Below are 12781 nucleotides of genomic sequence, written 5' to 3' on the forward strand. Positions count from 1 at the left end.
ATTACATAAAAATGCAGTGGAAGCTGTAAAATGTCTTAACACTTTGCTCCCCCTAGTGGCTGAAGGAAAATATGTCTGGAAGCACTTGGACGCCATGGAAGGCGTTAAACCCTTGTTTAAGTAAACATGATGTAAACGCAATGTTTACACTTATGTACCATTTAGTAGACAGGACATTGTGGTAACATTGCATAAACATAATGCTGTTTTTATGTAAAAGTTATTTGATTGTAATGCTTAACTTCCCGCACCAGGAAGTCCAGCTTCTGGCAGCGGACGGAACCGGCACCAGAAGCAGTGGGTGTTAGCTATATATTACAGCTGACACCGTGTTCTAACACTCGCTATTGGAGCCGGCTATTAATCGTGAGTGCTAACCCCTTACATGCTGCTGTCAACCATGACTGCGGCATGTAAGGGTCTTCCCCCTATGGATCGGATCCCCCTAGCCGCTTACCAAGGGATCCAATCCTCTTCTGGGAAGCCACAAGGTCTGCCAAGTGCCCCAGGGCTGCCCGATCTCCCTGGCAGTCAGATTCCTTTTATGTCTGACTGTAAACTGTCTGCACATGTGTCTTCATGCCAGACAGTTTACACTACTCTACAGTGAATTAGTATTGTAGAACAATGTATTGGACTTTAACCCCTTAATGACTTCCCTATCAGCTTTTTACAGCAGTCATTAAGGGTACTTCTTCTGACGCAACGCCTTTCTGCGGTGGCACGTCAGAAGAAGATTTCAGGATTTTTTGGTTGCCATGGGCAACTACAAATATTCTGACTTTCAGACAGCTTGATAAATCTGCCCCATTATCTCAATCAATCAGCAATCTGTAAATGTTAATTATCAAGCTTTTTGGGTAGTTTTACTTCCTGTCTGGAAAGCAGAACATTTATAACTTTGAAAATGAAAAATTTTTACGAACTTTTGCCAATTTTTTTTTTTTTTTCAGAATGAAGCGCAAAACTTATCACTTAAATTTTACAAATAACATGAAGTACAATGCATCACAAGAAAACATTCTCAAAATCACCTGGATATGTTAAAACTGGGGTTAACCAGCAATCAGAGCATCGCCTGACAAACTCTAAATAAAGTATTAAAAACACAAATACACAAAAAAACACATTTTTGTTATTGACACATCCGAAAGAATCTGTATGATTAAACAGAATGGCTATTGGACCAGCACGGTCCAATAGCACTGCAAAAAAACCCCCAAAAAACATTCCAAAAAAATATCAGTTTTAATTAATACCCCGTAAAAACCACTCTAAAAAGTGATTAAAAAATGTAACGCACTCTAAAATAACAAAAGAACAAATAAAATAAAAAGTCCTTTACCAGATTCTATATAGGAGGCAGTATGGCCATACTGTATGGGACAGTATGGCAGCCATAAATTAAAAAGGTTATTCATCTGAAAAGATGGTGATCCTAAAATGAACAATATTTTCTCCAAATTGAGTAAAATACACAACACCCCCTCACCCCCCCCCCACACACACACACACATATTTGGTATTGCTGCGTCCATAATCTGTTTAATAAAACAGAATCCTTACTGAAAAAAAAATGTTCAGAAAAAAAGATTGAAAATTTTCAATAAATGTTCAAAAAAGTGATTTAAAAAATGTTACGTGCTCCAAAATATGACCACTGGGGCGTGGTTTAACCACTAGTGAAGATGGCTGCGTGAAGCGCTAGCTCCGTCTCCTGAGCAGCAACACGGAGCAGTTACCCCTCGCCAGCGACACCCAGCACCCTCGAAGGTGCTAAGCATAACACCCAGAACATATGGGCAAAAGAGGGGGCGATACCGACCTGCCAAACAAGCGGATTCCGCAGTTCTTCTCGGCTAAGGGCAGCCGCAACAAACATGGCGCCGGCGCCACGCGGCTGAAGAGGTCTGACGGGCCGGAGATACAGCACGCCACAGCACACACCACCGCTCAGAGCCACAAATAGATCCCTCAGTAAACCAGCAGACCCAGAATTTGACATACCCGGCAAGTGGACAGACTCTCCCTCCCCGGGCAGAAACAAGATGGCCCCCGGGGACACAAAACAAGGCAAGAATAAGCCAGCACAACACCAGAGCACACAGCCAACCCAGACTCCAACAGGCAGTCCGCTAAAGCAAAAACAAAGGCTGCAGCTGAACCCTCATGCAGAACCCTGGGAGAACGAACCTGAGATCCAGGTAGGGGTTAATGAGGCCGAAGAAGCAGACGCCTTCGCGGCGTTTCAGACATCCGACAAAACGGTCACAGAGCATCTGTTAAAAGATATGCTACAAGCCCTGAGGACATCCCTAACATCTAATCTACTAAAAGCGGTGAGTCCCCTACAATCCTCCATCTCTGTAATACAAGAGCAAGTTACACATGTGGAGACTAAAATGGCAGAATATGCTGCAGAATTCAATACTCTGGCTGATGAGCACCAAGCGCTTGAGGAAAGAGTATCACAAATGCAAGCAAAATTGGTCGACTTTGAAGACCGTAATAGACGAAACAACGTCAAATTTAGAGGAATATCAGAATCAGTATCTGGCCCACAACTGAGAGACTATGTTATACAACTAACCAGAACATGTTTAAGATCTATGACCGACTATGAACTTTGTGTGGACAGAGCCCACAGGGTCCCTAAGCCAAGAAGCTTGCCAGACTCTACTCTCAGAGATGTTCTAGCACGTTTTACTTTCTATAACACCAAAGATCAGCTACTGGACTTCTCCAGGAAGCACCCGACTCTACCAACTCCCTACAATGCAATCAAGTTGTATGCTGACCTATCGGCAAATACTCTTCAAGCTAGGAGAACCTTTCAACCACTAACTACCATTCTGCGCAAACATGGAATATCGTACAGGTGGGGATTCCCGACTAAACTACTAGTCAAGCAACAAGACACCATCCACACAGTACACTCGGTGGAAGAAGGAATGAAACTTCTCAGTACGTGGGATCTTCCTGAAGAAACCTGATCAGAAGATGACAAGAATAATAAAACCCATCAGAGGACACTCTGGTACCATTTCTGTTTTACTATGCTACTGTTTGCAAGGTTAACTATGCAAGTTATTTCAATACTAACCTAAAGCTACATAATGTATAACCACATAACATGCAGAAGGTTGGTAGACAGTTATACCACTTAATAGAGGCTGCTCAGACGTGAATACCACACAATCCCATTTATTAGAGTACGATTACTGTACCTAAAAAACTGTTAAAATTGGTTTTACCTGTTTGTATATTTGCAACATATTGGTGGACGAAAACATCTGATCACTAGACACATATCGACACATAAAGTCACATATACCCAGATCCCATTAAGCAAACCCCAGGTAGGGGAAACCTGCCCTATATCGAGCTAAATTTTTGAGTCACCAACATGGGCTTTAAAATCACCTCCAAAATAAGACCACTAAAAAGAACAATAACTAGATTTGTCAGCCGAATAAAATGTAGAAAAATTAAGTAAATGTTTATCACAATTTTAGTGATACGGGTTTAAAATGACCTAGGTGGTATAAAACATACCCCGAGGTATAATCTAACCTAGGACAATATATACCTAGAGTATAACCTAGGCTAGGCCACTTTAACCCCAGGCATAGTCTAGACTGGGGGAATACTCTGACCTGTAACCCCGGGGCCTGCTGCAAGAGGCAGTGACCTTGTATCCGCGTTGCAATGAAGCCCTAACCTTATTATACGAGTTAAAAGGTGTATACCGGCAGGGGGGATTCCTCATTAGGCAGGCTCCTAAAACAGTTTTTCCTGAGAGCACTTTTGCCCATAAGATTTATCAGCTTTGTCCCTTTTAATAAATCCGCTGGCATTGTTCTTCCACTCTGTTGTGCCTTTTGCAACTTCTTTTTTCTTGTCACAAGGTAAGTCTAAAATCGCAAAAAAAATAGCATTAGCTATGTATGCACCAGCAGGGCACTGGAGTCGTTTTAAGACAAATTGTGCACAAAAATGGAAAGTAATGAAACAAATGGAAAGGCAATGGTGAATGAGTCTCTACTGTACATAGGTCTTAGTGAAAGTATATGGAATTTTGGTGCACAGAAAGGTCTAAAACAGAGGATGCGCCTCTGCTTCACCAAAACAACCCTAAAAATTAAATAATAACTTTCCCATTCAATCTATGTCACTCTGTGTAACTGTACCATCATCAACATATTTCCTTAACTACAACTCCAGATGAAAAAAAGATATTAATCCTGACAATTATACCAATAAATGTGTTTGTTCTCATGAGAACACCCTTCAGCTCAGGGATAATACCTACTGTTGGATAAAATGAGGATTATGTTGCTGTTTTTTGCAGGAAGGACCAGAAGTGAAAGGTAAAGTAGAAAATGAAATACAGAGCAACACTGCTCCACTCATTTTTATATTTATTGCAATGAGTTATCACCTAGAGCTCAATGTGGCCTCCAGCAATCTCCTAAATCATTTAAGAAATGACAAGTCATGGGGGGAGGGACACTCCTCTAATTCTTCTGTATGAGGTCCATTAAACAGCCATAAGCCATGACAAGATCTTGAATTACATTAGAGAGATTACCCTGTTACAGTTCATAATCCTTTGTAATATACCATTTTGAAAACCTCCTGTCAATAATAAATCCTGCCCTATAATGGGGCAATTATGACCTACGGACATGCAATTGTCCCCAATGTCAGTCAGTCACAAGAAGCCATATAAGCAGACGCATGGTTATTATTTTACATAGTCAGTCAAGAAACAGATTTTCCCAAAAGAAAAAACAAAACCGGTTGTGTTTCGTCAGAATTCAGGGTTTCCATTTTTATTTTACTCAGACTCCAAGGTACATAAGCTCTCCTGTTCAAAAAATGCTGAAAATTAGAATAAAAGTTGTTGGAAATGTAAAGATGATTTACTAAGGAAGATCATAAAATTGCTTATTCAAGTTGTCATTGGTAATTATTATTGAGGCCCAATGTTTGGCACTCACTGTAAAATAATTTTCCTCTCTTGAATTACCAAAGCTGTATCGAATAAAGTAAAATCACCTGAGAGTAAATTTCTATTTCATCCCTGTAAAGGTGTTCTTGTAGGGAATACCTGATCATGAGAAGGATGAAAAAGCAGTAGATCATTCATCACAAATTTAGTCTGCACATGCACTGCACATGAATTTAAAAATCGCTCCATTCATATGGGGGAACCCTGACCCCCACACAAGCTGATTGGACAGTAATCCACTATCCAGTAGATAGTGGGTAACTAACCAAATTCTGAATGTTATGGGTTTTGTGTTTCTTGTCTGATTCTGACTAAATTTGAATTTAAAAGCCCACAAAATTCCCAAACAACTAGCATCACTAATTCTTTTCAACTCTCTAATGTCAAGTAAGCAGTCATAGGATGTTGTTCTAACTACCACTTCTTTTACTACTACTTCTGCTTTTCCGAAGAACTAAACAAATCTAGCACCACCTGGCTATATTTTCAGGCATCTTCTGCAGTTCTTTGATATGGTCTTTGTGTCTGTAGAGTAGTGGTCCGAGGGACCGGTTGCAGGCAAACAATTTTCTCCAGGAACTGGTGCGAGTCTGACCATAACCCCATCATGGTGTGATCAAAAGTATAGAACCCCTCCGTGACAGCAGCCCTCTGCCTATATTGTCCTCGTCCCTGCATTATGCCCACTGCTAATAATTTCCCATTTCCTCCAGCATGTCTTCCTGTGAACAATGCCCCCTTTCATCCTGTATGCCCCCTTTATGAATACTAGAATCTGGAAGATAAACCCCGCTCAATCCCCCTACTGATTACTCACCTGGTGGCAGGATGCAAAATCCAGAGTGGGATTAATTATAGTGTTAATATCTAATCACCAGATATAAAACACAGTTCACACCATAATATAATGTAAATCCCAAGACCATACATTACAGACACTACAATGTCCAGCATGTTAACATGTTTCTTAAAGAAAATAAACATAAAAATATTTTGTCCCCTTTCCTTTAGCATGCCCCCTGCTAGTAATTACATGTTTCATCCAGCTTGCCCCCCTGTGAATAATGCCCCCTGATATGCTGCCATTATTAACATCCCTTTGCCTCCACCATGTCCCCCAATAATATTGTCTCCTTTCCTGTGACATACTGTTTCCTCTGGCATGCTCTACTGTTAATAATGTCTGCTCTTCTCTTCACTCCTCTGCCGTTGCTGTGCATGGCTCTGTTGCCCGCAGGTGCAGTGTGATGACATCATCATGCCTGTCTGCTTCAGAGCACTGCACTTTCACCCACTGTAGAGAATACTACTGCTGGAAACAGGCAAAGGGATCAGACATTATTTTTCGACAAAGTATGGCGGCAGACCAGGTGGTACACAGCCTGGTTTTGGGGCTATGTCCCGACTGTTGGGGACCACTGCTGTAAAGGACAATGCATCTGAAAGCCAGACAATCTTCTGAGCATATGGGCTTTTTCCAAAGGAAGCTGACTGAGCAACGGTTCCTTGTTGAGCTAAAGCAAATATCATAAGAAAATAATATCACAAAACGTATGGGCAAAATCTAGCCCACCACAGTTTTTGTGTCCCATGAGGTCTAGAACATGTAAAAACCTAATTCAGCTTTTAGATGTTCCTCTCTAAGTCTTCGGCCGTACATTTGTCCCCCATAGATGGCAATGTTTGGCACCGTACCGCTCTGTACACATGTCCTATCTTTCCCCATGTTGTTGTGCCGTGCGCCATGCATTGCTATGGAGCGGTCAACATATGCCCATCCGTCTATGGCTCGGCGGCATACGTTCGTGCGCATGTAGCCTAAAGGGAATAGATAACATCAGGGATGTCAACTGTAAGTATTTGGATTACATTGCAGAACTGTTATCTAGTACAATAGGGTCACTATACAGTGTTTAAAAACTGGTCTGTGTATATTTATATATAATTTAGTTATTACATAATGGTAGCATTATTATTTGAGCCTTACTGGGACTTTTAATCTGGCCCTGGTTTAAGGGATACACAAACCCCATGTTTACCGCCTAGGGCATGCTGAAGGGTATTCCATGACACCAAAAGCTTTCTACATACCCTTTTCCCCATTGTAACTGTATGCATGAAGCAGTGCTGTGTGTGTAACTGTATGAATGAAGCAGAGCTGTGCTTTAGTGCGACCAACAGGGATATTTTAATTGGTTTAAAATATATTTTTCCTTTTTTGGAATCCTAAATCTGTGGTGCGTCTTATAGTAAGATGTGTCTTATACTCCGAAAAATACAGTAAATTAATTAAATTAAAAACCAAAGCCCCCCTGACATGTTTTGCCCATCTGGGTGTCCGTAAGGGTATCAGGGCTATTTAATATGACAAAGAGAAAAGAGGGATGCATATGTACAAGATAAACAAGGTAATTTTTATTCATGAATTGGTAATTATAAATGTGCACTAGGTATATATTCCAAATTGGTTACTGCACGTGTAGAAAGCTAAATAATCAATACATATTATGAAATTGGGCACCAATAGAAATATATATAAAGATATATGTATTAATCTTTTACAATGGTCTCCATAAATCAAAATTACATGAAATTCTAATTGAAAATAGCAATAACCAGCCATGTATAGATTTTTCACAATAAGTGCACATTACTAAAAAAAAAGAGAGATTAGTTACCAGTCCTAACACATGTCAGCAGGGAGAGACCCGACGCGTATCGCCTATAAGGTAGGCTTCATCAGGAGTAAATGTACCTGTGACTTCTCTGGTTGCTGGAGCTGGAAGTATGTCATAATGCGGCAGTCGCTCACTAGGTGGAACACAAGCTGGAACACAAGCTGCGTGTCACCAGATACCAGGTGATATCATGTGATCCATGTTGCAGACAATAGGCGGAACTATAGTGCAGTAAATCAATCGCGTCTATAGTAAATGGGACCATGTAGTCCTATTAAGGAAGATATGTTTTGACGGCGAAATAGTCATATATTGACAGCAATGCACGATCATTATAGGAAATAGAGACTGAAAAAAGGAATTTTATCGAATGTGATTATTCCAACAAGTGACGTTACAAAAGTAGATAGACTCTATAAAAGTTTCAATTTCGACAATACAAATTTTAAAAAGGTAAGTATTATATAAACTCACCGGCCACTTTATTAGGTACACCATGCTAGTAACGGGTTGGACCCCCTTTTGCCTTCAGAACTGCCTCAATTCTTCGTGGTATAGATTCAACAAGGTGCTGGAAGCATTCCTCAGAGATTTTGGTCCATATTGACATGATGGCATCACACAGTTGCCGCAGATTTGTCGGCTGCACATCCATGATGCGAATCTCCTGTTCCACCACATCCCAAAGATGCTCTATTGGATTGAGATCTGGTGACTGTGGAGGCCATTTGAGTACAGTGAACTCATTGTCATGTTCAAGAAACCAGTCTGAGATGATTCCAGCTTTATGACATGGCGCATTATCCTGCTGAAAGTAGCCATTAGATGTTGGGTACATTGTGGTCATAAAGGGATGGACATGGTCAGCAACAATACTCAGGTAGGCTGTGGCATTGCAACGATGCTCAATTGGTACCAAGGGGCCCAAAGAGTGCCAAGAAAATATTCCCCACACCATGACACCACCACCACCAGCCTGAACCGTTGATACAAGGCAGGATGGATCCATGCTTTCATGTTGTTGATGCCAATTTCTGACCCTACCATCCGAATGTCGCAGCAGAAATCGAGACTCATCAGACCAGGCAACGTTTTTCCAATCTTCTACTGTCCAATTTCGATGAGCTTGTGCAAATTGTAGCCTCAGTTTCCTGTTCTTAGCTGAAAGGAGTAGCACCCGGTGTGGTCTTCTGCTGCTGTAGCCCATCTGCCTCAAAGTTCGATGGACTGTGCGTTCAGAGATGCTCTTCTGCCTACCTTGGTTGTAACGGGTGGCGATTTGAGTCACTGTTGCCTTTCTATCAGCTCGAACCAGTCTGCCCATTCTCCTCTGACCTCTGGCATCAACAAGGCATTTCCGCCCACAGAACTGCCGCTCACTAGATGTTTTTTCTTTTTCGGACCATTCTCTGTAAACCCTAGAGATGGTTGTGCGTGAAAATCCCAGTAGATCAGCAGTTTCTGAAATACTTAGACCAGCCCTTCTGGCACCAACAACCATGCCACGTTCCAAGGCACTCAAATCACCTTTCTTCCCCATACTGATGCTCGGTTTGAACTGCAGGAGATTGTCTTGACCATATCTACATGCCTAAATGCACTGAGTTGCCGCCATGTGATTGGCTGATTAGAAATTAAGTGTTAAGGAGCAGTTGGACAGGTGTACCTAATAAAGTGGCCTGTGAGTGTATATGCTCAATTTCGAGTCAGAAAATTACGAAAAGGAGACAAATTCAAAAAAGAATAATAAGGAAACAGCGCATATAAAATACAGCGATATACTTTCTCAATTCAGACGCTACGTGGTATAAAGTGACAAGTGCTATCCAAATAATAAAGTGCTTAATGCGTGAATATGCATAAAAAGGTTCTATTTTGTATTAGAACATATGGATCATGCACAAGCTCAAACCATAGTGCCTTAATATCAGTAAAGCACAGAAGCAGCACAGGACAATGTGGCTAATCCTCCCCTTAAAATAATGATACTGATAAGAGAAAATAAGTACAATTAAATATTACATCACAGTAAAAATTCCTATAATAATGATATTAGATAGTCCTATAGATACGGGAGTTAGATGATATGAGGCTTTAGTCACCGACACATCTTCCCATCAAGTCATAATGTGACAATTATTTCACACAAAAATAGGCATGTAGATTCTGTGAGATAAAAAGGAAAAAACGTGAGAAAACTAAAATATGGTACATAGATTTGTAAAGGGTCCAAAACACACAAATACTATAAGGGGCCGTTGGAGGATTTTTTTTTTTTAATTCGTATTGTTTAGACGTGGAGTGGTATGGGTTTAAGGGGAAAGTGTATATTAGGATCTATGGAAGTGTGGATCAGGAGACTATATGGTATATGTACAAGTATATGCTAATTTATTATTTTTTGTAGAAGCCTGTAAAGGTAAGTTCTTCATTTAATCCTTTGGTGGGAGACACAATCCAGCATGTAAATCCACCTGGATTCTTTCTGTAAAAGTCTATACTGCCCCCCCTTATGTTTTGGGTAATTTTTTTTAAGGCCTACCACCTGCAGGTCACGTGGGTTGCCTCCATGTTGTTGTAGGAAGTGTGAGGCAACCGAAGAGAGCATCTTACCTTTTTGTAGGTCTGAGGTTGCGTTATTGATGTTCGATAGATGTTGCTGGAAGCGTCTTCTTAGTTCTTGGGATGTTTGACCTATGGACACCTTCGGACAGGGACATAATAAAGCATAAACCACAGCTTTCGATTTGCAGCTAATGTACTGTTTGATTTTATATTTACCTCGACCCACTGGGTCCTCGAAATGTTCAGTACTGATGATACGTGGGCACACTGTACAGGTGTTCCACCTAGTGAGCGGGTCCGCATTATGACTTACTTCCGACTCTTGTAAATTGTACTGCGCATGCGCAGAATATTGACTGGAACTGCACGCCGAGCAGTCACAGGTACATAAGGCAATCCTCCCCTGATATGCATTTACTCCTGATGAAGCCTACCTGATAGGCGATACGCGCAGGGTCTCTCCCTGCTGACATATGTTAGGACTGGTAACTAATCTCTCTCTTTTCAGTAATGTGCACTCATTGTGAAAAATCTATACATGGCTGGTTACTGCTTTTTTTAATTAAAACATCATGTAATTTTGATCTATGGAGACCATTGTAATTGATATACATATATCTTTATATACATTCCTATTGGTGCCCAATTTCATAATATGTATTGATTATTCTGCTTTCTACACTTGCAGTAACCCACTTGGAATATATACCTAGTGCACATTTATAATTACCAATTCATGAGTCCCAAACTATTGTCTGTTTGTTCACTTTGTATGTCCAACTGAGGACTTTTTAATGGTTTTTAATTGTGTTTATGTGAACTTATAATAAAAATTACCTTGTTTATCTTGTACATATGCATTATTGGATGCAGCTGGAGTATTACACTCCGGCCCAACCAGGGTATGAGGTATCAGGGCTATAGGGCATTGGGGTTATGGGGCGTCACTGACTGGGATACCTGGTTTTATTGGTATCAAAAAAGTCTGCAAATCAAATCAGCCATATCTATCTGGGGAGGAGAGAAGGCCATGTTGCAGGAAAACAGAATTTAGTCAGAAAATCCAATGTGCCTGCTCTAGGAGTATTTGTTTTACAAAACTGCCTTTGGGCAGTCAAAATTAACCCATATCCGGACAAATGAAAAAATAAAGTAAAACATCACTTTTATTAGGGATTCTTAAAAAAGATTGCACTATATTACAAGCTGTTGTGGCACAAACCACTAGATGCACAGGACAAACAGTGGATTAAAAGCACAGTGTGAACTGGGTCATAGTAGCATAGTAGCATTTAGCCCAAACCCCTGATGAAGCCAGTTCTACTAGTGAAACATGTCGGGGGGGCTAATGTTTGGAAAATCAGCAGTGTGGCAGAATCTTAGGCAGGCAGTGGCAATAATTATAATACCATCAGTTGCAATAGGGATAGATAGTATCAGACCTAGATCACACCTAGACCGTTCAGTCCACTATATCTCTAACGAAAGGACTAGGATCTCCATACAGCAGTGATGGCGAACCTTTGAGAGACCGAGTGCCCAAACTGCAAACCAAAGCCAACGTTTCTATCGCGAGGTGCCAACACAGAAATTTAGCCCAATGGTGCCACAATACCACTTAACAATAAGACAAATAATACTGCCATATGATGATGCCACCTTTACAACCACATAAATAGCATCATTCTGGTAATAAAGACTATAGAAAGGCCAATGTTACCCATAGTACTGCTATACTATGCTATACAAATATAGCAATGAATATCATATTACTGCAATTCAGTGAGGTATATTACTGCCATATACTGATTATCATTACCCCCCATACAGTGACAGTAGTCCTGAGTAGATGCAGGGACTAGGGGACTGTGATAAGTTAGCTTGCTCATGGACCAAATATTGCCATCTTTACCCCCTTTTTGTTTTTGTATTTCCATTTTTTACTCCCCACCCTGAAAGAGCTCTGCGTAAAAAATTGCACTTCACAGTGATGGTATTTAGTATCCAATTCCCTGTACTGGGAAGTAGTAAAAAATTCCAAATGCAGTAAAATTGGTTAAAAAAATGCCTTTGTGACATATTCTTGTGGGCTTGGATTTTACAGCTTCCACTGTGCACCCCAAACGACATGCTCTGTGGGTCGGTACGATCACAGGGATAATATATTTACATGGGTTTAATAATGTTTGTATACATTTACAAAAATTAAAACCTCCTGTACTAAAAAAAAAGTCATTTTTCCATCTTCTGGTGCGAATTTTTTGGGTGCTTTTTCATACTTTAGTGTACAGAGCTGTTTGTGGTGTAATTTTTTGTTATATGAGATGATGCTTTCAGTGCTACCATTTTGAGGACTGTACAACCATTTGACCACTTTTCATAACATTTTATTACATGTTGCAAAATGGCAAAAAAGTAGCATTTTGGGAGGTGGTTTGTAGGACAAAGTGGTTATTGTGGGGTGGATGCACAGGTGGATTTGGGATCACCCTTATGAGAGCTGTCTGTGGCCACATATACACTT

At 40.6% G+C, this 12781-nt stretch overlaps 1 long non-coding RNA gene across 1 annotated transcript; it reads right to left on the reverse strand.

Moving 5' to 3' along the window:
• Nucleotides 1-3663: 3663 nt before the first annotated feature.
• On the reverse strand, nt 3664-7749 carry LOC140116653 (uncharacterized). Its single transcript, XR_011852886.1, has 3 exons — nt 7693-7749; nt 5062-5113; nt 3664-3914 (listed from the first exon to the last, which is right to left on the reverse strand). It is a non-coding gene; the product is annotated as an uncharacterized lncRNA (long non-coding RNA).
• Nucleotides 7750-12781: the final 5032 nt, after the last annotated feature.

The sequence above is a fragment of the Engystomops pustulosus genome, chromosome 2, assembly GCF_040894005.1.
Source record: "Engystomops pustulosus chromosome 2, aEngPut4.maternal, whole genome shotgun sequence".
Taxonomy (NCBI): Eukaryota; Metazoa; Chordata; class Amphibia; order Anura; family Leptodactylidae; genus Engystomops; species Engystomops pustulosus.